The sequence below is a fragment of the Melopsittacus undulatus genome, chromosome 6 (assembly GCF_012275295.1).
Source record: "Melopsittacus undulatus isolate bMelUnd1 chromosome 6, bMelUnd1.mat.Z, whole genome shotgun sequence".
Classification (NCBI taxonomy): Eukaryota; Metazoa; Chordata; class Aves; order Psittaciformes; family Psittaculidae; genus Melopsittacus; species Melopsittacus undulatus.
The window spans coordinates 64605755-64632739 of record NC_047532.1 but is presented as its reverse complement, the minus strand read 5'-3'; positions in this window follow the sequence as shown (position 1 = coordinate 64632739).

Sequence of the window (26985 nt, the reverse complement as noted above, 5' to 3'; positions counted from 1 at the left end):
TAGTTTAAGGAAAGATACCACTAAAGCCAGCTCCTCATCTGCCTAGACACAGAGGGAAGCTGATAAAAATACAGCTGGAAAGGGACTGACCCCAAGTTATACTGCTGCTAAGGCTATTCACTGCTGCATTTACATTGCAGTACAACAAGCATTGTCTGATGCTATTAGCCATTAGTCTGGTCTAGACTCTAAAGCTTTTGGCTTTATGCCCTGGGATGCATACAAACAGACAACCTGGCTCATCATTGCTCCATGATGCTCAGGAACTAGCTGCTGCCTTTGTCAAGATTAGAGAGCAGGATGCTGTGAATAAGACGCTGGGAGTTTGGGCACATATCTGAATTGCTTACAAGAGAGGAAGAGTGGCAACTTGTGGCAGGGAACCTGCCTTCTGGTTTTGGGAATGGCCCAGGTAAGACCTGCAGACGTGCAGCCTCGCTGGAGAGACACAGTATCCTGCACCACTAGCAAGACTTGAGCATCAGGGCCTCCCTTTCAGCTGCTGGATCCATATCCATCAGAGTGCAAGCAGGGATTTCAGTCTGAAAGTGTGGCCTGGCCTCTGTTTAAAGATAAGGCAAAACAGCAGCACATGATCAGAGGGGAAAAGGCAGGATCCTGCAGTGCTCCAGCAAAAAGGAGAGCTTTGCCTATGACCTCCCTGTCCTTTTGAGAGTAACTGCTTTCCAGGATGGAGCATCCCAACAGATACTTAAATGCTTTGGCATAGTACAATATTCAGAGATAAAACCAAACAACTTTGGACAAAATCTGCCTCCAATAAAAACAACTTTATTGCCCTGGGCTAATGTGCAAGTTAGCGAGAGATCACAGTTCAGCTTCTAGAGCCACTTTATGTGATATGGAAAAAAAGCTACAATCCATAGGGACCTTGTCTGTTAGTCCTCTAAAACATAAAATATAGTTTTAAGCTACACCTCATCATGGTAATAGGCTATCAGCTATTCTCTTAAACCCTCAGATTCACTGCTGTCAGTCTAGGCAGAACCAGACAACCTGACTTAATCACCTCCTGGTGACTCACTGCACTGTATTCCTTCGTTTTGAACCTATACAAATCCTAACTATCCTTTAATCCTTTACTACAGCACTGGCAAAATGACTGCTGCCCCTATGGCATACACATGTGGATGCTGATAGGCACAGTGCCATGGGGCTTCTGTCCCTGGGGCTCTGTGCTGTGAGCAGGGCTTGGCAGAAGGTACCACCACCTCTCTTAGCTTCTCCCGCTCCTCTTCGGGAGCAGCAGCAAGTGTTATAGCCAGGTTATAGTCTCATTCTATAAGGCAGCTTATTTTCTAATAGCTTAAACCTAGCCTCAAGGCGAGTTTGGTTGTCCCTACAACTGTGCGTTTGAACGCTTACACAAACTGGCAGCCCTTGTCCAGGAGGTTGTTTCCTTAGGGATACCCTGATCTGTCCCCCAAGTACCCCATGCCCACTTCTGGAGTGCCTCTGCCCATCTCATCTTATGGAAAGGGGATTTCCCTGTGTCTCGCTGTCCTCCAGAGTACTGCCACCCACAGCCTAAATGTGCATCCCCAGGCTTGCCCATGCTGTGCATTACTAAGAATAAAGTCCCCAAAATGAGAAGACTAGCTTTAAAAAGATGAGCTGATCACAGCCACCCAAATACTGCTCAGACTGAAGTTTCAGCTCCGTTATTCATTCCTCTGCTGTGGAGAGGGGAAGCCTGGCTCTTCATACAACACAAAGCGTTCAGTGAGAACCAGGGTGAAGGATGAGTTATTTCTGTTGGTCTGTTGCCTTCTCTCAAGTTTGCAATATAACAATTCACACATTCACATCACAAGAGGTGGCAGGACTGTCACCAATCTGCTGCCTAATGCCTCGTGTTCGCAGTAACAAAGACCCGTCCCCTGCCAGCTCCTGCAGTGAGGCAGGATGGGACCAGGGATCCCACAGGGATAAGTGCTGTGCCTCCTTATCTTCATCTACAGACAGAGTCATAGAACAATGGCATCACAGAATGGTTCAGGTAGCAAGGGACCTTCAAAGCTCATCCAGTCCAACCCCCTGCAATAAGCAGTGGCATCTTCAACTAGATCAGGTTGCCCAGAACTGCATCCTGCCACATTCCAGGGGTGCAACACACACCCTATGCTGCCATGGCTTCAAAAGCACTGCCTGTGCCCAGGTCTTTTTGTTTCTGATGGTAAACTGGGAACTGGCACACAGTGCCATAAGTGGCAGATGCATGCAGAGGGTGTGTTCACTCTGTATTCATGGAGCACTCCCAAAGGAAAGGATGTTCCAGTTGCTCAACTTGTCTTAACATGGGTGTCTAAGCAGGACCCGTGCTTATAAAGAGTTTGGGGGCTCTCTGGAAGTCAGATCACTAAAGTATAACTATGCCCTAATGGCATTATCATGCTTTTCCATTCCCATCCAGAAGCTGGGACTACCATTCTTCATTCCCAGCTCTGCTCCATATGCAGTTTTCATTCCTGTCATGAAAACTGGAGACAACTCATCCTGCTTCCTTTAACATTCCAATTCCCTGGCCTATGAAAGACCACCTACATTGCTGTATATTTCTGTCCAAGCCTTAACACTTAACTCTCCCCCAGGAATTCCACGTTACTGGGGAAGGAAGCGCCACACAAGCAGGCCCCTCACTGTGGTCAAATATAGACCGTATCACCGATGCTGGGAGACCAAGGGGATAAACATGGCCCAAGATGCTTCCTATGGCATCATGGCCAACTTAAAACCCCACAATCTACTTCAACTGGAGGAACTCACTTTTGAATTTGCCATTTTCAATGTGAGCATGCTACAAACTCATGGCTGAGCATTTCTACGAAGATAATTACAGATGGCAAGACAGAAAAACTTTCTGAAACATTCTCTCTTGAATGCGTGCCTGAATCCATTTACAACTGTTGCTGCTTTAAACACTTCAGGCAGAATAAGTGGATGGCACTAAACAGCTTAGCTGCAATTATTATGGAATGTCTGAGGTATAATTTCCCCTGCGGTTTTGTTAGGCGTACAAAATTCATAATTCTGATTTGTGGCAGGTACTTATTACCCATCGCAGGTGGAGATATGCAAATATTATTCTAGTAGGGGTGAGCAGCCTTTATTTCTGTATTCAGCTATTAACGAGATTTGTGAGCCTGGTACTCTGGGGCCATTTAATTAATTAGATGGTACAGATAAAATAGAAATTGTTTTGTAGGCTACACCATTCCAGTTCGAGGTGTAAAATGGGATTAAATGAACTTAGTGTGGATGGATTTGTTGTTTCACACATGGTGCAGGGTACAGGCAAATGCCCCTTATTATTCTTGCCTGTAGTGATTTTGTCTATAGTAATGCACAGAATCTTCGCACTGTGGGGAAGAGATGTTATTTATTTGTCATTATTATTAAGACTGTCTATCAGTTATCCTCTTTATACAAATCACTGGCATGCCTCAGACAAGGAAAGAGCCAGGCATGTTCTTTTCTGAAAGCCAATATGTGCGTGTTTCAGACTAAGCCTCTATTTTGAAGACACGCAGATTTGGTAGGATATTATTGTCTCAAGGTCTGACACTTCTATTTTAGATCAATCATTTCCATGGGATAGATAAGCTGAGCTTGGTATGGGGGAATGGAGATGGAATCTACAGCAGCATGTTAGTACCAGATTTTCAACTCATCCTATTAATTGGTTCATTCATTTAATTATTTTCCTAATTATGATGCCTCCAGATTTCTGGAAAAGCTTCAATACAGGAATTGGGGTGGAGGGGGGGGACAAACACACCTTCATTCCCCAAAGCAGTAGCTATAATGGTCACAATGAAATAATCAGCATTTACCAGGAGTTACAGCAAACTCCACGGTGAGACACTCACCCTACCCTTAAATGGAGGAAATAAGATGCACAAGACATGAGATTGGAAAATGTCAGCAAACTGTCAGCCTTTAAAGGCAGGCATTGACCATTATATTAGATTTAAATTGTGAGTAAAACACTACACTACACAATTACAGCACTCTAAACATTGAATGAAAACCAGTTCCTTTTGCTCAAGTAGGAGTATAATCAGCAAACACTCTTATTGGTTTATTGAACATATTTTGGGGTCCATTCCAGCCGTCTTTATTATCTCTAATGCAAATGATTTTTACACTGCTATTTTGCCAAGCTCTGGTAGCTGTAGTGCTGCAAACACACCCCACTGCTTTGTGCCTGCTGGAGATTTACTGACAAATATGATAAAGAGTACATAAAATATATAGCGATACAGAACTAGAGCCATGCTAGACAATGAAAACTAAGTCTTTAGGAGCTATTGTACTGTTTCAGGCACTCATATGTTCAAAACGAGATACATACCAGGATTTGCTCTGGTCACTGCCCTGCAGGGTGGACAGAGCCAAGTTGACAAGGCTGGAAGGAGATCCGGGGATGACAGAGCAACCAAGGGCTCTGATGGAGATGGAACTGGACCAAGAGTACCTCAGTGGGGTTAGCTTCTGGCAATGGGAAAAGGTCTGCAAAAAATATAAGGTCTGAATTTTACGCTCAAAGGAAATGCTTCTGGACTTTGAGACATCCTGAGCAGGAGAGGTGCGAACCTGGTCTCTTTGAATAGGGGGAGGAATGGCCTGGGCATCTGGCTGCATAAACGAATAGGCTTAAGGCACAAAGTAGAAGGGAGTCAAAGGGAGAAGGCATCGACTGGGGGTTGAGGAAAAGGGCCAGTGGCATCTCATGGGTGAACTGAACTGATCATAGAAGAAATATGCTGTAGCTCTCTTTTCAGTATGAGAAGTCAACTGTGTTTGTGGTGATACAGAGAAGGCTGCAAACTCATGATGACATATGGGAAATAAAGCTGTGGGGAACTGAGTCTTTCCAGCGGAGGAAGAACAGTAAGTCAGAGCACCAGTACTTCTTGGGTAACTTCATGATTTGGCTGAGTGGTCAGCTTTGATTTGCACACTGAGAAACTCGGGGGATTGTGTCCTGGTGCAATGGCAGCACAAGAGATGCACCCTCATATTGCACTCATGGCAATTCCTGGGAACATGGCGGTAGTCAATTCATAAGCAAACCCCGCAAGAAAGTAAGCAAGCAATAGAGATTGAGTGAATAGCTCATATGGAATAGAAGTAAAGCAACCTGACTGTAGTTCTGACAGACTGAAGTACAGTAACCAGAACTGGAGAAAATCTCAAGGAGAAAAACCAATTTGATTAAAATACAGAATAAAAGACAGAGATACATATGGAAGTATTTTAATAGAACTGTGAGTAATACTTTAGGATGTTCAGACACAGCAAGGCCAAGTTACCTACAGGCTTTTGACAACACAGGAGAGAATTGAATTCACTTCAATCTCATCTCTCATCACACTTGCAGAACGTGGACTGCATCTGCTCCACAGAACAGCAAAATGCTTGGGGAAAAACATTCAGTCCAGATTTCCATGGAATGAATACACCAGAATAATATTCTGCATTTAAATACCTCACATTGGATAAACAACACCCCATGGGTAGAACCCATAAAAGGCCATTCCTGCAGAAGATGAAGTCTAGAAAGCAGTTTTAATTAAATCTTTCTAAAGACTTCATAAAAACCCAGGCACAGCAGCAGTGCTACATGCAATACCTCCACAACAGCCCTGAGCTATGCAGTCTGAACCAGAGGAGGAATTCTAGCACGTAAGACTTGGTATATGTGCAAACACTTAGGTATGCACACACAAGCACATCGTTAGTTCAAAATCAATGCACAAGTGAGAGATGCGATCAGAGAATTGCATTTATCCATGGTACCAAAGAGAGCGCTGCCATGGGCCTAAGGCAGTTCCTGAGCTGCTGAGGAGAGCAGTGCTGCAGCAGGCAATTGATGCCTCTGAACACAAAGGGAACTGCTGCCTGCTGCTAGGTGATTATCACCAGCATTTGTTGGGAATAATGTAAGGAAGCAACATTTTAGGTGTCACTATGATAGCTACCAGGCGTTTGCAAAGGAATATAATGGAGCAAAATGCCTATCTGAGGAACCTCTGAGGACAATGCCAGGCAGGCACTGCTCCTCCTCAGTGCTGGGGAAGCCCACACCCACATGCAGAGTCACTTAAGAGCATAGAATCATAGAATCATTGAATAGTTAGGGTTGGAAAGAACCTTAAGATCACCTAGTTCCAATCCCCCTGCCATGGGCAGGGACACCTCACACTAAATCATATCACCCAAGGCTTCATCCAAACTGGCCTTGAACACTGCCAGGGATGGAGCATTCACTACCTCCCTGGGCAACCCATTCCAGTGCCTCACCACCCTCACAGTAAAGAATTTCTTCCTTATATCAAGTCTAAACCTCCCCAGTTTAAGTTTTAACCCGTTACCCCTTGTCCTGTCACTACAGTCCCTAATGAAGAGTCCCTCCCCAGCATCCCTATAACCCCCCTTCAGATACTGGAAGGCTGCTATGAGGTCTCCATGCAGCCTTCTCTTCTCCAGCCTGAACAGCCCCAACTTTCTCAGCCTGTCTTCATACAGGAGGTGCTCCAGTCCCCTGATCATCCTCGTGGCCTCCTCTGGACTTGTTCCAACAGTTCCATGTCCTTTTTATGTTGAGGACACCAGAACTGAACACAATACTCCAAGTGAGGTCTCACAAGAGCAGAGCAGAGGGGCAGGATCACCTCCTTCGACCTGCTGGTCTCGCTCCTTTTGATGCAGCCCAGAATACGGTTGGCTTTCTGAGCTGCGAGTGCACACTGAAGCTGGCTCATATTCATTGGGCAGCATGGCACGAGCAGGAGGGGACCAGGATCCACTGGGTACCAATTAGGGTGAGAACCTCCATGATGGTCATGATCAGTGATGATAGATGCTTCAGTCATCGTGGTGCCACCATTCCAAGGCACCCAGGACAAGCATCGCTGCTTGTTCTGGGTTCAGCTGAAAGCATACTCTGACAGAACATTTAGCATTGCACTTCTGTATCACTGTAGATTACAGGAAGCACTGATAATGGTGCAGAAGTATGGGCCTTTCAGAAAGCACTGGAAATCACCCTAAAGCTCTATGATGTATGTATATGGGATTAGCTAAATAAAAATGGTGTATTTGAGAAAAAACAAAAAAAGGCAACAAAAAATACATTAATTTGGGGGAAAAATCCAATCCAACAAGCAGCTTAACAGCCCAGCCCCATCAAACCACTGGTTTGCTGATGATTCCCCCTCTTTTCTGCCTCCTAACAGCAATGTTGATTCATGTCAAGTGCTTTCTAAGTTATACACGCAGTCAGCACAGCCCAGCGTAGCTCCCCTGCCATAAAAGCATGGCAGGGTTGCAAAGAGGACTTGGGCAAGGTAAGATCAATTTGCACCCACTACACAAGACTTCAAAAAGGAATGCAACTCATCTTCTGGTTTCACCTGACAGGAGGTAAATTACTGATCTTTACAACATGAAAGCACCAAAAACAGCCAACTCAGAACCAAGCACTTTCATGTGCACCCTAACCTCCCCTTGCCAAACTTAAACCAAAGGGCTGAAGGGAGAGCTGAGAAACACATTCCCCCTGTATGATTTAATCATGGTACGAGTACAAGACAGAAGCTCCAAGAAGCTGATGGTTGTGTTGAACAACAGCATCACCCAAACCTGTGGCACAAGCCAATATCCACAAGAATACATGCAGGGAGACTGCCAGTACAGGCTGTCCAAGACTTTCCTTATCTTTTAACATGTGGATGTACAGCCCTACAGCCAAATCTTGCATACCTGAAAGTCTGGTACAGTCACTGATACAACACCAATGCTCCTCACTTAAGGGGCAAACCTGCTTTATAAACTAAACCTCCTTCTCCATCCATTTTCCCCTTCTGGCAACTCTCTACACTGTGACATAAAGCAGAGCTCCTGTAAAGCTGCTGCAGAGGATGGCACTTCACGGGATAAAATCCACGCTGCATAGCAACCATTCCCCCCTCTAGATGATCTTAAGGTCCTTTCCAACCCTAAATATTCTATGTTGCTATGATTCTACTCCTGCCTGCTCCCCTCCACGTACCACCACAGAAGTGCAGCATGGGGAAATCCATCCCCGACATAAGATATATAAGAGAGGAACAGAAAATAGCCCTACCAGTAGTGACCAATGCTTTCCCTAAGCTCTTCACTGTGGAATAAAGAGCAGTTCCTTCAGGACAAGTCTTTGTTCCATGACCCTAAACACACGGGCTGTCAAATGTAATGGGTCAGCATCTTCATGTATTAACTAAAAAATGGGTGTGTTTTGTCCCCAGATCTCTCTTCCTCCCTGCATATCATGTGCACCACCAAGTAGTTTGTTGTATGAATGAAACAGCTTGAATGACCCTCGGATTTCACAGAAGGCACTGAAACTAACAGGTTAGAAGGCAAAGAAGGAAGGATTCTATTTCCCTTTCTACCCATTTTGCTTATCTTTAAGCCTGTGAATTACAGGTTCTATTTAACTTTCTGTCTAATGCAGCACTGTGTCTTTCAGAGGACTTAAGTCTCACAGCATCCATCAAGTACATCATACCGTCCACAAAGCCCACCACCAAAGGAGGCATGTTCCCCACGCTTTGTATAAAACCCACTCTATTACAAACTTGACCTGGATATTTAATATATCATACTCAAGTGCATCCCCCAAAATGATCCTAATCTTTGCTTTCCTCCCTACCCTGTGAGGAAAATCGTTATCCTGCATACCAGGTCACACTGCACATTACAGAACACAGCCACAGCTTCAGGAGCAAACCACAGAGAAATTTGCTTAATATTTACCCTGAACTCTTCCTGCATTTGCCACAGGCTCTCATTCGTGTCTTCATCCCAGATGCTGAATAATTCCTTTGTCTTTTGCACTGGTTGTATCTTGAAGGTGTTATTGATTAGGGATTGGTCCTTTAGATCTTTCCCATTTCTATGCATCTCTTGGTACCATTTTCATCAAGGTTTGTTTTTTCTGCTGCTTTTTCCTCCTGCCCGTCCATCTTCTTCACAAGAGCTGGAAACAAGTGAGATAAAACTCTTAATGCTCCTCTACTTAACCTGGTATTTCAGTTTGAGTATTGGCAGTGGTACACATTTAACTGCTACACCATGATTGCCTATCCTGCCTTCAACATGCCCACATTCACCTACAATAATTGTCCTAAAACAAGTCCTTCTCAAAACTTCCTTAACAATGGCACACTGGTAACATCTCTCTTCAAACAAAAAACAACAAAACCAAAATCCTCTGATTTAGGAGAATTTACAGCAATTCCCCTTTAAGCTTATATGAGATATTCTTTCTTTTCTATTCTTGATTCATTATCTTACTTGATCAAATCTCTTATTTCCAGTACAATCACAATCCTTCTCACCTCAATCCCCCTTTACCCTCTGCCTCTCCTGTACAGCATCCACTTCTGTGAACTAAAGAGATGGAAGCAGATGGAAGATAGGCTTGTGTTTTCTTCTGGATTTGTTTTTTTTGCACTATTGTATCAGAAGCTTATCATCTCCTCCAAGACCTGATGTGGCACAGAGTACTGTCAAAGTAGTTTATTGCATTCTCACCTCAGTGCTGTACTGTTCATTTGCATGCCATCTACTTTTGGCCCATTTGAAATAATGTATTCTATGCCCTGAACAATGTCCTGGAATGACAGCAGCATCTCCAGCAGTCACCTCAACACTAAATGCCTTGGACTCTGTGTATTGGCAACATCCTGTGTTGTACATCCCATTGCAACCTGAATGTGCCCCATTGGCAGCCTCAGCAGTGGACTGCACTAAGTCCTGGAGAAGGGTATTTTCTTTTGGATAACGGCTGCCTTGTTTCTCTGATCCTTAGGGGTGCAGCTTCTTGGCCACTGGGCGGTCCTACCACAGAAGTCATGTAAAGCCAACCTTGCTTCTCCCAGTAATGAAATAAATGGGTTTTTTTGCCTTTGGTGTTATGTAGCATTTACTAACAAGTTACCTGAAGGTGAAGTAAAAGCAGTCAAATCCTGAGGCTATTAGGAAGCTACAGTTTCCTCTAGTTAATCTATATCCTCATTCACACACGCGTGTTGATATCTTGGTATGTCACCAGTAAAACCAAGACTGCCTTTCCCTTTGCCCTTTAAAAGGCAAAGACCAGTACAAAACATTCAACTTTGGCAAAAATCACCATCCTGCACATTATTGCAGAATATTTTATTACTTTTAGCACCCCAAATAGCTACAGTAATATTGACATGCACCATAAGGTGTCTTTTTGACTATCATCACAATATAAAGTACTTTTGTCCCTTCTCATGCATACTTTAAGTGCCCTATGTTGGCAAGAGCTTGTCTGTGGATTAACTGTACTACCACTGGGAGTTATCACACAATAGCTACACAAAAAATACAATACATTTGATGGATAATTCAAGTATGCTTTTTTTTGTCTATAGAGATGTAAAGACAGAACTGTTTTTTTCCATAATAATATTAAGTGCTGAGGACTTGACGTTATGCAAGGTATGCTTACCTGCAGCTGAAAGATTCCCAGCCAGTACATACAGCAAGTCTGTAATTGGGTGATTGTCAGTCCAGCATCCCTAAAGTGCTCATTTGAGTTCAAACATGCTGCTCCTTATAGGAGTGGTGAACTGGAAAGAAGTTTCTGTTTGTGAACAGGAAAACCTTCATGCTTTCAGTTATGCACACGTTGTCTCAGCAGAAGGCACTGCGTTCAATATGCTTCATCATTTCTGCCTGTTTTCAAGCAAAACATAAGGCAAATGGAGAATAAAGTGGCTGCTTAAAAGAAATACTGTTTCCACAATCAGACTCACAAACCAGCTGCACCAGGGAATGGAGTAAAAGCAATGGAGAAATGAGGTGTCACATCTGCCCACAGGGTGATGGCCCTCTGCCCCATGGGGCACCCCAGGTTTGCCCAGCCCCACACAGTGCCAGAGCAGCCACCTCTGCTCCCACACTACAGTGCCATCCTGCCCAGGGCTGGTCTGCCAAAGCTTTCAGCATCACCTTGTTATAAACTTCAGGCATGTTATTTACTCCTTCCTCATCTTCAAGCTGCACTGACAAGCTGGGAGCAGCCCATGACTTACTGGAGGTCAACATGAGACACTGCAGAAGTTGTAAAGCCCTACTACAACCGGTAAACCTATCTCCTTTGGTGTGCTGGGAATCATTGACCCTGCAAGTGTTCACACACTGTGCAGATGAAGCACTCAGTGCCATGGGTTAGTGGTGGCCTTGGCAGTGCTGGGGTAAGGGTTGGACTGGATGAGCTTAAAGGGCTTTTCCAGCCTGGTTGATTCCATGATTCTGTGGCATGTTCTGCACAGGGATGGAAGGCACTCGCTGCAGAGTTTTCTCCAGTGGAAACCCTAATGGGACATGATAATCTTAAGGTCGCTTCCACTCCTAACTATTCTATGATTCTATGTTTAAAACCTTCATACAGAAATGCAAGCAGAGTAGATATAGCTTAGTGTACGCACACAACTCAAGGGTTTGCACCAGTGATTAGTAGCACAGAGGTATTACTGCATGCAAAGATGACTGTTTCTATGTGGTGGTAAGAACAGCCATCTGAAAGCAGGTTAACCAGCAGCTAGAGCACAGCCTGATGACTTACACAAGGTTTTATGACATCTTTTTAATTTGATGTTTACGTCTTAAAGGAGAACTTTCTGGTGTGCCAAGTACAAGCCAAATATTATCTGTTAAACAAAAGGGGGAATCATTTGGCTAACAGTCTTTTGCTCTCTTTTCGAATGTCAGCACATGTCCGCCTGGCAGATGCCATAAATTCAAGAGCTACCAGATGGCTGTGTAACAGCGATGCCTGAAATACACTCTACCAAGTTAAAGAATCCCAACAGAAGACAATGAGGAGGTAGGTAAGAGGCATGAACAACATCTGCTCTCAGGCATCACTTCCATTGGGTGGACAGAGCAATTTAAAACAGAGCCAAGAACATGACCTGGAAGAAAGTGGAGTGCAGCCTGCCCTGATACGATGCATACCTGGTAGGGTACACTATGCAAAGCAGCACATGCAGACAATGCCTGAAATGGATAAATTTTTCAGGAGCTGATTTTAAAATCAAGGCAATGAAAATGAATAGAAAACACCAAGAATCATTTTCTTGCAGCATTTCCCTTGGGAATGCTTCATCTCCACACACAATGCTCATTCAGGTTTTGAAACTTCCAGCACGGAGTTTGTCTTATGCTTAATTAGGCATTTTACATATCCCCTCTTCCCAATCTATGCTCGGCTTCTTTTCTGGTTAAGGTTTCTGGAGAGGTTTCTTTGCTGTGTTCAGTAACTTTCCAACTCAAAAGCAGTGCCACAAGAATAGTTCTCAGTTACAGGTGTGTAGTTCTGCCATCAGGGATATGTAAATAACAAATTATCCACAGCTTTTCCCCTTCCTAGTTCATACCTTGCCTGATGATGATATTCTTATGAAAACCTAACTCCCATCCACAGTACATCATTGATTTAGCAGATGTGCTCTAAGTGAATATTTATATCCTGAATTTCTGAGGAAAAACAACATCATCCAGGAAAACTGGATGCAATCGCATTAAGCTTTTTTTGCGAGGGGGCTGCAGTACATGAGTTAGACACCACAGCACCTACATAAGAATACAGGATTCACTTTAAGAGGTGTGAACAGCAGGACACTGAGGACTTGATGATCTTCAAGGTCTTTCCCAACCTAGTTGATTCCATGAGTGGCAAGGATATAGCACTAGTGTTTGGAACTAGGACAGTGCTAAATGCTGAAGCCATTCATGGTGCAGCAGTGAGTGCTTACAAGAAGATCTTAGGCTTGTAAACAGCAGGGCTATAAAACAAGCAGGGTTCACGTTCCTGAGAAGGGAATGCAACACAAACTTTCCTGCTTCTCTGCAGAGAGTCACCCCAATGTCTGTATCTAGAGACACAGCCATTGTTCCAACAGATAATCAGGGCTAACGGTTTTTTCAGGGCATCTCTTGACAGCGTAAGGGCTGGTACAGTCTGCACGTCAGTTCAGCTACACTGAAAATCTGCAAAGGCCAAATGGCAGTCTTCTTTTTCTCTCTATTTCCTTACAAAAATACTAACAGTATCAATGGGATTAATTTGATGACGGGATTAAAGAGTTAATATCTTCTAATGAGATCAATCACATTCTGAAAGAAACGGGAAACTTTATCAGAGGGAGTCAGGGGAGTGATTTGAGAGCAGGTTCAATGAGTTCAAAGTTTGGTGCCCATAAAAGATTTCTTGCAGAGTTCTGTAATTCACTTTAACCTCCATATAGTAGAGCCTGGAAGTCCATTAAGGAGAAAACTACAGTATTCCCCTTTTGAAATTAGAAAGCACCACAGTAATTAATGTTTCCCATCAAGGCCTGAGGAGAAAGCTTTTGCTTGCCCTGCATTTCCAGGAAAATGGGATGCTGACAGAGCAACAGCAGGAATGAGCTCACTGAAGTAGAGCCCCTGATAATATAGTACCTGCTGAAGTCCTTCAACTAGGTCCAGCGCTGCTACACAGCAAGTGAAAATAGATGACCAGGTAGGAGACACCACTGGAAAGTGGTTTCAAGCTAATACGTAATCTGTGCCACACAGGACGTGGTAACAATAAATATCATATGAAGAGTTACACAGAACTCCCAAAGAGACAAAACTGTAACCCAGGATCAACAAATGAGAAAGAGGAGAAATGCTAGTTGGCAAGCATGCCTGATAACCACAAATTAGTCATTAAACATTACAAATTATTCCTAAACTTTCCAAGCTAAATTACATACAGTCTTCCTACAGAAATCCAGGCCTTTGCATTCCAAATTTGAATATCACATGAGCAAAGCACTCTTATTAATGCAGCAAAAACCAAAAAACTTCATTAACAAAAAAGAAGTAATTATAAACCATTAAAAATAAGTCATTTTGGTACTCTAGAGCAGTGATTTTTCCTTTCTCAGCACAGTTATGAATAGGTTTGCTGCCCAGGTTAATTGTGAACACACCAATTCAAAGCTTCACAAATGCTGAGTCAAACTTCAAGCAATCATCCTGTCCCCTATGATTTCAGAAGACGGTAACATTTAGGGTTTATTATTCCCCAGGTTCATTGACTGCCCACTCCACTTTGAGCAAGCTCAGAGGACTGCCTAACTGAGATAAAAGGTGACCCAGTCCCCTTCTCACTATGCAAACAGGAGCAGGATTATCCACACTGGTTTGGGTTATTTTACTGCTATGACAGGTTTAGGTTTTGCACTTTTGACTTCTAAATTTGCAGTATGAAGGAGAATTACTATTTTGACAGGAGCTTACACCATCCTTGACTGCATATCCCACTCACCAAGCATATGCTCACATGTCCTATGGATCTTAGAATCATAGGATAGTTTGGGTTAGAAGGGATCTTCAAAGCTCATCTAGTGCAAGCCCCCTGCAATGAGCAGGGACACCTTCATCTAGACCAGGTTGCCCAGATTATATACCAACACGTTCCAAATACACAGACCCAACTGCACTGCAATCACCCTACTTTTGCTTGCAGTCATCACCTCTATTAACAAACACCACAGGAGATACTGCAGCAACTTCTCTTCTTCCTTTCTGCACGGCCACAGAATGCCTGTGCACACATAGAGGAATGGACATTAAACATTTTTAGGTGGTGTCCTCCACTTCCACCAAACAAAACCCATTCCACTGTTTGCAGCCATGCTCCTTTTTTCTCTCCAATCCCATAGGATTCCCCATCCTAGCCACAACTGTGCCTCTCTGTTTCTCTGCACCATTTTAATGACATATTCCATTCTAACTTCATTGAGTGATACATTTTTACTGATTAGGACTGCTCCAGCCTGATCAAGTCAGGCAGGATTATTCAAGATAATTAACATTTCTATAGGGCACTGACAATTACATACAGATTTGAGACCTAGAATACAAAAGAGCAGCACCAATTACAATTCTAGCAGGATTCTTGTTCATTATCATGTTTACTTGCAAACACTAAATTAGTGGTGCCTGGATTAAGATTAGAAATGACATGAACTGCTATCACCAATAAAATCCTTTCAAGTGTGTTTCACACACAGTATCTCTTAGAATATGAGAAGTTATAGTAGAAAGATAGTCTAAGGGAAGGCATTTTTGTTTAAGAGGAGAAATGCAGCTATATAGAATAATCAGGAGCATTCTTTAGATTTCTCACAAGCAATGTACTTTTAAAAGGGATAACAAGCTGTAGAACAAGGTATGACACTTAAACCCCAGTTTGAAGCTCTGCTGTGCAATTCAGAATCTTTAAGTACATAGAAAAAACCCAAAACCCGAGAAAAATGACAAAAGGGTCATAAGCAGAGTCCATCTTGTTCTAGCAATCTGTATTTGAATGAGAAAACTGACCTTAGCTGTTAGAAGTCAATGTGAAAGAACTTTGCTGTATGCCAGAAGAACACAGTGCGCCAAAGACATCAAAGCTGTATTTCACCCCTACAACCACAGTGCTCTTCGCCTGTCCAAATCCTGAAGGTGATTATAAATAAAAGAGAAAAACCCAGCAATAATCAGCAGCACTCAGAAGTCAGAAACAACAAACAGGAGCCAAGTGAATGGAGGGGATCTGAAAGGCGCATATGGCATGTTTTCCACTGACAAAAGGCCCCACAAGCAGAAGACAGTAACTGTGAGCAGTTAAAAACCCACCACCCTCAGCCTTACAACCTGATGGCAGAACAGATCGCAGGGACCTAATTAATACACATGGTAGGAAATACATTCGAAAATAGGGGTTTTAATTGAAATCTGTTCATTCAGCTCCCTGGAAGAGCACGTGCACTCTTCTTTATACATAACGCAATCATCTCCCAACTCAAAATCCCTGAGAGGACACACTCCCGTGCTCCAAAATGCTTCTCACACCCTGGATAAATCCCTGCCTCCCTTGGCTTGGCTTCACCTAATACCAAGCCTGGGAACATCCTGAAAACATCTATGAAGACACGGTAAAGGCAATAAATACAAGCAAAGCTTTGCACTTAAACTGGGCTTTGGTTTGTCAAGCAGGGCCAGGGCAGAATGGTTGCCCCAGGGCTGCAGCCTCACAAATGCTACTGGTTTGCAGATTACAATTGGAAATCAGTTGCTCTCCTTATTTTAGGACAGCCACAGAAGAGTAAGAAAAGCCATTTGCCAGACTTGGGCTTGAAGAGGAAGCCAAAAAAAAACCAACTTAGTATTTTAATTCCAGACCTAAATTTAGACTGTAATGATTCTGAAGCGAATTCTCAAAGTAACAAACTGAGTTCTTTCTCACCTCCTCTTGTTTACAGTCTCATAAACTGGGATCCCACACTACCAGTGTCACACACGATGTCGTTTTTCCTCTTGGCAAGTAAACACATGCGAAAGAAAAGGCACTGCATTTATAATGATAGCATTAGAACTTGCTAACATAGTTTCTACCAGGTTTCAAAGGGACAGCTTCAGCTTTCTGATGTACAGTGCAACGCCTCATATCCACGTGGATCTTTTTTTCCCACCCTGCTGAACACAGTTTTAAATGCAGAAGCAGCATAATTCAGTATCAGGCTATTTCACAGCACCGCACGAATTCAAGACAGAAGAAATAACATTAAAAGCAGTAAAATCCAAATGATTTATCTGAAAACAAAATTAAGAGTATACATAAAACAAAAGTAGGCCCAGGAACAGACAGACTGTATCTTCTTTTCCACTCGGGACAGATTTCTTTTAGTATGGCTTCAGTCACTTGCCCTGACATTTCCTTAGGCTCCCTGGAGCCACTTGCAAACCTGGGTCAGGATTGAGCAGGGAAGTTGGAAGATTCTTCTTAGCATTTACTTAGCAGGAAACAAGGGAAAGCAGACATCCTCTTGAAGCACCGAATACCTGTGTATTCAGAGAGGATTTCCTTAATCTTTGATTTAATACAGAAGTAATTTTCAAGTACTTTTCAAATCTCAGAAACACATTCCATCAGGACTTCTATTTATTAGCTCTCACCCTTGATCCACCCAGACTTTAGTCTTTCTCCTCTTCAGCATGCTGCCAGTACCAGGCTGTTGCTCTGCTCCTGCTCCTAGATCAGTTGCTGTGATTTGAAGTAATTCCTCCCTTTCTCCTCATTCTGCAGTGACTGATGGTCAGTAGCTGCTCTGCTCCTACAGCCGCTGGCAGTAGGCAGGGCTGCTGCCAATCACCCAAACTGCAGTTTCACTTGAAACCCAGCACCAGGAACAGTTAAAACCAGCTCCTGAAGACAAGCCGTGAGAGGTGCCTGCTGGCAGATCTCCACATTCACAAGCAAAAGCCCCGGAGCGCGAGTTTGGCGAGATCCTTCACAAAAGGGAACTTTGGGGGTGTGCAGCCTGGTTCTGGGGGGGGAAGAAGCAGGAATAAATTAGCGGAATGTGATAGCAAAAGATGGAGTTTGTCACAAAAGGAAAGGAAACTGAGGAAAGGAGGTACGCTTAAAGGCAGCTCTAAAGGGAGCAAACTTCTGTTTCTCATAAGTGGAATGAAAGGTTATTGCTCCTACATGACAAGAATAGTGTTTTTCATACCCCCCTTTGCAATCAGAGCAGCCACATTCTCACAGGATTCCATGTTTACGCTCACAAAAATCAATTTTTCCCTCTTATTAAAGAATTACGCGCAGTAAATTGCCGCTACTACACAATCTACATTGTTTAACATAGCCCGCTTTGATTTACTGCTCCATTCATAATCTGATGCTGATTAAGCTTCTCAGAAACAATCCACTACCCTTTCTAAGTGATATCAAGTTGTTTGTTTTTAATCTGCTGAAAATCATCCCGTAGACAGATGCATTATTGAAGAATTACATTTTAATTCATTTTCATGCCGAGCCTGTGATGGGCATTTGGATTAACAGGGTACAATAATGCTTCTTTATGCCTCTATCTATTCAAATCAGAAATTACCTGCACACACTGTCTCTGATGGTGGTCAAAAATGGTACAAAGAACTGAGAACAGTGCTTCTTAATATCACACAGCCCTGCTGCTCATCAATGAGCCTTTTTCTGTTCTAATGCTTTTGTCATGTATATGAAAGTCATTATGTAGTTTAGAAAACAGGAGATGAAGTGAAAGAGGAAGATCAGGGACCTGCGATGCATTAATATTCTACCAGCGTCAAAGATATTTCCCTCGAGGGGCTCCTACAGGCCACACTGTTATTACAGTGCCTATCCATTATCTTGTGCTGTACTTGGTATTAAGACAATAATGGACAGAATAGGATTATGTGCAGATGATAGGAAATGCAAAGGCAATTCAGCAAGATAGGAAATGAATGGAGACATGATTCTTTCATCGGAGCTCGGGATGGTTTAGCATAGGGTAAGGGAGAAGATAAATGAGGCAAAATGAAATCTTTACAGGTTAGCTGGGGTAAAATGAGTGTTTACATCGAATCCCATGCATTTAACCTTTTTGATACAGAATATTGCAGTATCTTTAACGCACCAGTGCACATTCCTTCAGAGGTCCGGTCTGATCCAAAAACTTACTTGAGGAAATGACCAGTGTGAATTTGATAGCTGGTGGCCTTATGAAGTGGATAACCAACCCTTTAATTCACTTCAAGAAAGAGAACATTCTGAATGCCACTCCAGATTTCTGCATTTCAGCTAGAGGCTTGAGGAATCATGTTCCACCCGCTAAACAGACAGAAAATACATCAAGAGAAAGCAATAAGGAAGGATTGAGCGTAACTAAGTGATCCCACGTTGAAATGCTTGCATTCTGCTTTCCTACTGCACACCTTCTAGCTCCACAGGCAAGAGCCTGTGGCTGGTACCAAGCAACAAAGGCTAATCATTTCAGGAGGCCAGCAATGCATTATGATAGTGATAAACAAAGACAGGAGCAGATTGTGTCATTTACAGACGTTTCTCTGGCTTATGTCTGTCATATTTTTTTAATTAGGATAAATCACACACACCCGCATTTGCGATAACAGCATGATGCCAAAAGAGATCATTTCTGCTCCCTGAAGTACAACTGGAATGTTACCCTTTTTAAGCAGCGACTGAAGGCTTTTCCTTCACTTAGGTTAAAACCCAACAAAGTAGCTCAGCAGCGTGATGCATCCAAACGAAAGCAGACATCAGAGAGGCACAAGGCAGCTCTATCACAAACTACACCAGGTGGCAAAAGGGGGATGGAAAGTTTGCGGCACAGCGATGAATGCAGGCTTTGTGGACCAGAAATGCCCCCCTGCACGCTCCAAGTCCATCCTCACTAATGTGCTGCTACACATAGAGCTCCCAGCACCGAGAAACCCTACTGCTATCGCTATTGCCCACTGCAGATGCTGGCCCTGCCAGCACAGCTCCATGCTGCTCTCTGCTGCTGTCTCCACTCACCACCTCACCATGCATTCCCACTCCTTCCTTTGTCTCAGGCCCTGCTGTTCGTCCATCATGGCTTAAATATTGGCTTGCCTTGGCCAGTGCTGCCGGCAAAGCCACGTGATGTATTGATTCTGGCTGCTATTCCCGCTCCATACCTGATCTCCCTTTCCCAGCACTGCAGCAACCAGCAATCACTGCCTGCCAGTCACTGGCTTTTACACCCAGCCTGATGATGCAGCAAGGCTTTCCTTAGCTCCCCACAGACAAACACCCCCTTTCTTCATGAGAGGTTTTCTGTATTTAAACTCTGCAGGCCAGACTCTGAGCAGCTGAAAATTAGCATTATCCCTCCAGAAGCATGTGCCTGTATGTGGCACTACATTAATGGGCTATGGCAGAACACTGCTGTAAAACAAACCCTGATTTCTTAGCTTTTTGGCACATCCTGCACTACTCATAGCACATCCTGCAAGGTGGTGGCTGACCCAGGGGCTTGTGATAGCCCCTGCGCAGCAGTGGCAGTGCTCAGGGAGAGGAGCAAAGAGCATCTCAGAGCAGAGATGGGAACTCCAACAGCCCAGTGAAGCTGGAGCACATCTGATGCCAGGTCCTACTCCTCAGTTCAGGACCCAGACCTGGCACTGAACCTGCATGATGTGACTGACTGGTGACTTGAAGAAGAGTGTTTGTAAGCATGGTTTTATGCTTCCGAACATAAGGAACACTTCTTTTTATAAATGTCTAATGAAGTTTTGAATTAACTATGAGCCTAGACTGTCCCATAACAACACATGGGGGCACTGACAGCTAATGCTGCATTATATCCTTTTATCCTCTTGCCTTTTAATCTTATACAATATTACTAGCTCTTATATATATATATATGAGCTACATATATATAAGCTTTTATTAATCTATATATATAACAGAATATATATAATAATATAATAATAAAAACATAATAACATATATAACATGTATAATAATATTATAAATAAAAAAATAATAATATAACACTCTTATAACAGAAAGAGTGAACAAAAAAGGCCAGCTGAATGAATCTGCTCTGCTTTGTACACTGACACTTCTTTCTTGGCTGAGTGCAGGCTGACTACTCATTTGCACTAGAAATTACATGTGAGTGAAGCAAATACCTCCATGAGTCATAAACTTTACCCATCCCTTACATCAATTTTTCTTGTCAGAAATTAAAGGCAATGAGTTGATGAAGCCACTTCCAAAAACTATGGATGGATTAAGCATGTTCCAAACCACCAGTTTCAGTATGATAAGGTCTGACTGCTTCGAATGACCCAGAAGGTTGTCCTAGCATGGGGTGAAACCCACTGTTATTGGTTTGTTGCATCGTATTGTGTCAGCTGGTTTAAGAAACAGCTTAAGGCTTTTTCACCTGGCAAGGCTGAGTAGCTTAAAGCAGTCCATGAAAGTTAGGTAAGGGGAAAACCTGTATAAGTATTCCTTAGAGCTTAGTAAACCACAGCCAGCTACCCATGAGCAAATCATGCCCCCAGGCACGGGCTGGAGTTCCTGCCTCTGAACTGGACTCCTATGTCCCTCATAGCCTCCCACTAAAATATAGCCAAAGCTCTCAAGTCCTTCCCTGCTGGGACTTATGGATAATGCAAGCAGGACAGGATCATTTGAACCAGCATCTTGGGGATACTTATGCTTCCATTCTCAAGCCCAATGCATATTCAAATTGGGTGTAATGGGGTCAGAGAAGTAGTTTAATGATTAAATCTATAATTCAGTGGCTATGATTTCCTCCTACAAGGAAACTCCGGGCTTGAGGAGGTTGTTTTCTTGCTTGCTGCCCCCAAGGAACACATGGGCAGGCCAGAGAGCCAAGGTTTATGGGCATAAAGTAATATCCTTTATGAGACCAACTATTAGAGTTGGGGGAAAAACATACACAAGCAAATAAGCCATCCTTTAGATCTGAAACAGAGGTGGAAAAGTGCAGTAAAAGCACGTTGGGAAGATAAGCTCTGGGATGAAGGTGTTACATTATCCATCAGGCAACAGGAGAGCAGCTAGCACCTCTGGAGCAGGAAGTGGCCCCTGCAGGAGCAGCCATGCAGGGGTTACTCATTCCCATGGGACAGCAATGGGACAAAGATAGGAGTGCAAAGTAAGCAGAAGGGGAATGAAAATGACAGAATGGCATAAGCCAACCCTTCTCTGGTGGGTCCCTGCTCTTTAGTATCTCCTAGAGTGGGGACCATGCTATGGGAATGTATGCTGGCCTACAGTAAGTAGTTATAGGGCAGCCTATACATTCACAATCACATGGACACCAACATAAAGAAACCCAAAATACCTTTTAGCCTGTAAAGCCATTTATGGGAGATGAATGTCCCATTTTACTTCCCTCTGTTCCAAAGCAGGAATACATTAAGTACATTTCTTGCCATTTCTAAACAGAAAGAGCCCAAAACACATTTTTGAATGTGAAATAATGCTAAAATACCAACTACTACACATCGCAACAGACTGTGCCTACCCTGGCTCCCAACATCCTGTATTTCAGCCTCTGAAGGAAGAATAAAAATATTGGAAACACATAGAACAGGCAATGAAAACATTAGATTACAGAACCTTTACCAAGTCTAACCTAAGGTAAGGATTCAACCTTGGTTTGTTTAATCCAGTTGTCATGGGTTCAGCAGTAGCAGTCATTTTTTCTCTTTCTTGGTAGCTGGTGCAGTGCTGTGGTTTGACTTTCGGGCTGAGAACGGTTGCTGATAGCAAGTATGTTTTGAGTTACTGCTCAAATGTTTGGTTTGTCCAAGGCCTTTCCTGAGCTCATGCTCTGCCAGGGAGGAGGGGAGGCCAGGAGGAAGGAGAGACAGGACACCTGACCCAGGCTAGCAAAAGGGGTATTCCATACCATAGCACGTCATGCTCGGGGAGGCAACCGGGAGTAACCCGGAAGGGCTGGAGCTCTGGGGGGATGGAGGAGGTATCGGTTGGTGCTCGGTCGGGCAGGGTGGGATGAGTTATGGGTTGGTGGCTGGTGAGGTGTTGTATTCTCTTCACTTGTTATTGGCTTTATCATTATTGTTTGTAGTAGCAGTAGTGATTTGTGTTATACCTTAGTTATTAAACCGTTCTTATCTCAACCCATGGGGGCTACCTTCTTTGGATTCCCCTTTCTAACACTCCGGGAGTTGGGGGAGCAAGGGAGGGAGTGAGTTAACAAGCTGCGTGGCTGGTTTTAAACCACGACACTCCTGTGACACCAGCAGCCTCTGCTGTGCGCCCCTGCATGGAGGAACCTTGAGCTGCTCCCAGCCCATCACCCCTTTGCTCCATCACCTGCTCTCCATCAGAGCTGGCTTTTTAATTCGTGTGGTGCATTTTCTGCAGTGGGATGTGCTGGGGGAAGTGATGGTCCTGTCCCAGTTCCTCCTATTGCAAAAGTAGGCATCAGCTTGTGCTGTGGTTTTTGGGAGAGGGGAACCTTGCCCGGAGAGGAATCATTCCACTTCCCAAAGAAGCCACACTCTGGTTTCCACTAACACTTTCCAGAGTGGCAGGAAGAAACCTGCCTCCAGGGTGCAGCAGATGCAGAGCATGAGCAGACCCACTCTGAAAAATGCTCCTTATTGGGTGGGTTGGTTGGAGCTCTCCAAAGGGCTCTGGAGGTTTCTGGGAAGTGAGTCTCAAAAACTTCTCGGGTTGTGCTCACTCTCTGTGACCACAACAAACTCAGGCTGAGAGTAAGGACAAGGGTGTGATACCCTAAGGATGGAAAACCACACTGTGGCTAGTTGGAAATCAGAGCTCTCAGTTGTCTTGTGCAGCCAGGTCACAGGTAACTTCTCCTGGAGATAAGCTGGCCAGGGTAGCTCCTGGAATTTGGAGTAGAGCACAAGCCCAGACCTTCGCAGCACTGCCAGTGCCAGCACTGCAGTGCTGGGAAGTCACCAATGGGGTCTGAGTGAATGGATCTGCACCCAGGCAATGCCTTGGATGGAGATGTCTCTTCTCCTTGCAGGTAGAGAGCTTGAAGAGCTGTCACCTTGCTGCCTTCTGCTGATGGATGGGTGCTGCCTGCAGGGCGCCAGATGACCGATGCTGTCCAGCCTCTTCTGGGCTCACCTCTGAATTGCTCAAAGTCTAAACCCCACAAATAGTTTTGTGTAAAACCCCAGACTGGGCTGTTCCTCTGCTGTCCTGTCCTGCTCCTCCCCTGGCACCGAGCACCTCCCTGGCAGGGCTGGATGTGGCTGATGTACTCCAGAGCTCCTGACCTCGCCTGCCTTCCTCCAGAAGCCATGTGGGCTGAGTGCTTGTGGGTGAGTTGATGGTTCTGGAAGGAAGCACCATCCCCACTGGTCGCACACCTCGTCCCGGGAGTGCCAGTGTGTGCCCTCTCAGTAAGACTGCGCACAACACCAAGTTGAGTGGGAGTGTTGATGTGCCGTAGGGCAGGCAGCTCTGCAGAGGGATATGGACAGGCTGGATCAATGGGCCGTGGCCAGTGGTATGAGGTTCAACAAGGCAAAATCCTGGGTCCTGAATTTGGTTGGGAGCATCCTGGCCTGTATCAGCACCGGTGTGGCCAGCAGGACTAGAGCAGTGATTGCCCCCCTGGACTGGGCCGCCCCTCCAGCCCTGTGTCTGGAGAAGAGAAGGCTCAAAAGGGACCTTATTGTTCTCTACAGCTACCTGAGAGGAGGCTGGAGCCAGGAGGTGCCTGGTCTCCTCTCCCAAGGAGCAAGGACTAAACCAAGAAGAAATGGCCCCAAGCTGCACAAGGGGAGGTTTTGACTGGAGATTAGGAGATCACTTCAGGTGTAGTCAGGCATTGGGGGCAGTGCTGGAGTCGCCATTCCTGGAAATGTACACATGCTGTGTAGACGAGGCCCTCAGTGCCATGGGTCAGTGGTGGCCTTGGCAGTGCTGGGGAACATTTGGCCTTGATGATCTGAAAGGTCTTTTCCAACCTGGTTGACTCTATGACTGCCTGCAGCAGCCCTGCTGTGCCCAGTGGCCATTGACACAATGGCACCAACATCACAAAGCCTCGCTGGTCGCTGTGGAGATGCCCGTCACCAGTTGGGACTCGGTGGAATCAGTCACGGGCATGGGCATCTCCATGGCAACTGCCAGGGCTTTGTGGTGTAGGGAGGGTTCCGCATGGCCAGAGGCCATTGTGATGGGGGGGTGACACGTTGGTGACCGTGGGGTACATAAGGAGCGAGAGCCCTGGAGTACCTCAGTCCAGAGGAGCGGCCTCCCTCAGGAGGCAGCAATCCCCTGGAAGCCCACGGCAGTTCAGCGTCCAGGACGTGGAAGATGCCCGTGGGTAAAGAGGCAAACGCCCGTTCCCAGCCCGCTGAGGGCAGGCCAAGCAAGCAGAGAAGGCACCAGGTGAGGACCAGGGCAGGAGGGAGAGGCCGGTGGTGGGACGGGGCTGCTCGGAGTTGCCTCGGTGACAGGGCCAGGCTTGCCCACAGTGCACGGGCCCCTGTGCCAAGGCAGCCACCTCCATCACACACCTTTTCCTCCTCCTCCTGCCTGCAGGTGGCTCACAGGCAGCCTGACGAAGCGCCGCAGGGCAGCCCGAGCCAGGCGTCGTCCCACCATGGGATCACGCTGCCACGGGTGCCCTACCTGGAGAGGTTTCAGCCTGTCGCCATCCAGCAGGCACAGGTAGGGAGCCGCAGGGAGATGGGGCCAAACGTCTTCCAGACCCCGGGAGATGCTGACGGGCGGGCAGGAGGTGCAGGAGGGAGCAAGCTGAGCCCCGCATGCTGTGCCCCACAGCCTGCCCGGGCGTGCCGGGGGTGCTCTGGGCAGTGGGCGTGGGCTGCGGGCGGCCAGCCCTCTCCCCAGCCGGCTCTGAGCCCTGCCCTGGGGCTGGCAGGGGAGCACAACTGCCTGAGCTCAGCCAGCTGGGATGTGGGCACAAGGGACACTGTCACACAGCCTCTCTGCTCCGCTTCTTTTGCAGATGGGCAGCCTGGGGCACCGAGTGGTGCTGCCCAGCCCCAGCGGGTTGAGACAGGAGCAGAAGCTCCGTCTGCCACCATTGATCACAATGGCACCGCGGCCGCCCCCTCGCTCAGAGAGAGCAGTCGGCAGCTGCCGCAGGCTGTCATCTGTAACACCAGCAGCCTCTGCAGCTTCTGGCAGTGTGAGGAACTCGGCTGTTGGCAGCACAAGCAGCAACCAACAGCAGCTTCTCAAAACTGCTGCCCAGCTCCACCGTGTGCCCAGTTACGGCAGCAGAGGTGCACGGCCAGAGACCTGTCAGCCTGCCCTGCACAGGTCCAAAGCCTCTGCTCCCACAGCTGAGAGCTCAGGCAGCATGAGCACAGTGCTGCAGAGGTGCAGCACCGGGAGCCAGCGACGTCACCAGCAGCCAGTGGCATGGCAGGAGCCAGCACAAAGCAGGGCTGCAGGGACACAAGCAAGAACAGACACTGTCCGTGCAGCCAGCAGCAGCAAGGGCCCAGCCACTCAACCCATACTCAGAAGCACTAGGCGAGCAGCAGAGCACCTGACAGCAATTCCAGCAGAACGTATCACTAGGTGCATCAACACCAAGTTCCTCAGTGTGCACTACAGGCCTGTTGCACAGCGCTTGCCCTCTCCGCCCAGCAAGATCAAGCCTTCGGAGCAGCCAAAGAGGATCTGCCTGGTCAGAGCTCCTGAGAAAGAGGAGCACCAGGCACGTCTCACTCCCATGCCACCGGCGTGGGCTTCTAATAACGCTGTCCAGAAGGAAGCAGCACCACAGAGACAGAGACATGGGCCTGCCCTGCAGAACATCAAAGTCCCGGATGCACTTGTGCAGGTCACAACAACATTCGAAAAGATGAAGCTGCTGCACCTGCCTGTGGCTATGGTCCAGAGAACCAACAAGAAGCAGGTGGAACAGCAAGAGATAAGCCAGAAACTGCATGTGGAGATGGCAGAACTGTCACATGCAGCACTTAAGGACAATGAGTTTCCTGTGGCTGCAGAGACTTGGGGAGAGGCAGCTGGAGACCTGCAGAGTGTGTCTCCTGTCCTGGCCACTGCCACAGACACCGAGCTGGCAGTGCCTCGCCTGGTCGGAGCTGCTGAGGGAGAGCAGCACCGTGCAACTCTCACTTTGGTGGAACAAGAGCAGAGGGAGGCACCGGCACCACCTTCCCATGGCTTTGATAAGGAGGAGGCAGAAGAAGAGGAGTGGAGAAAGTCGTTGGCCCTGCTCAGCCCCACTGCCTTGGACTTAGTTATGCAGGAAACAGACAGGTGCTCTGTGATGGACGTTGTGCACAAGGCTGCGGCTGCCATCCGGGCAAGAGCTGAGCAGGAAAAGGAGCAGGAGGATGTGGCCCAAAGCCACGTGGATGTGTCAGTGGCACCAGTGATGCAAGTAACGCTTGAGGACATCGAGAGTCCTATGGCTGTACAGCGTCAGGACAGAGCCCAGCTCAGCCCCTTTCACCAAAGCTGCAGATGAGGCTGGAGAAGTCATGGTTTCTCCCATGCCTGGAGATTATCAACAG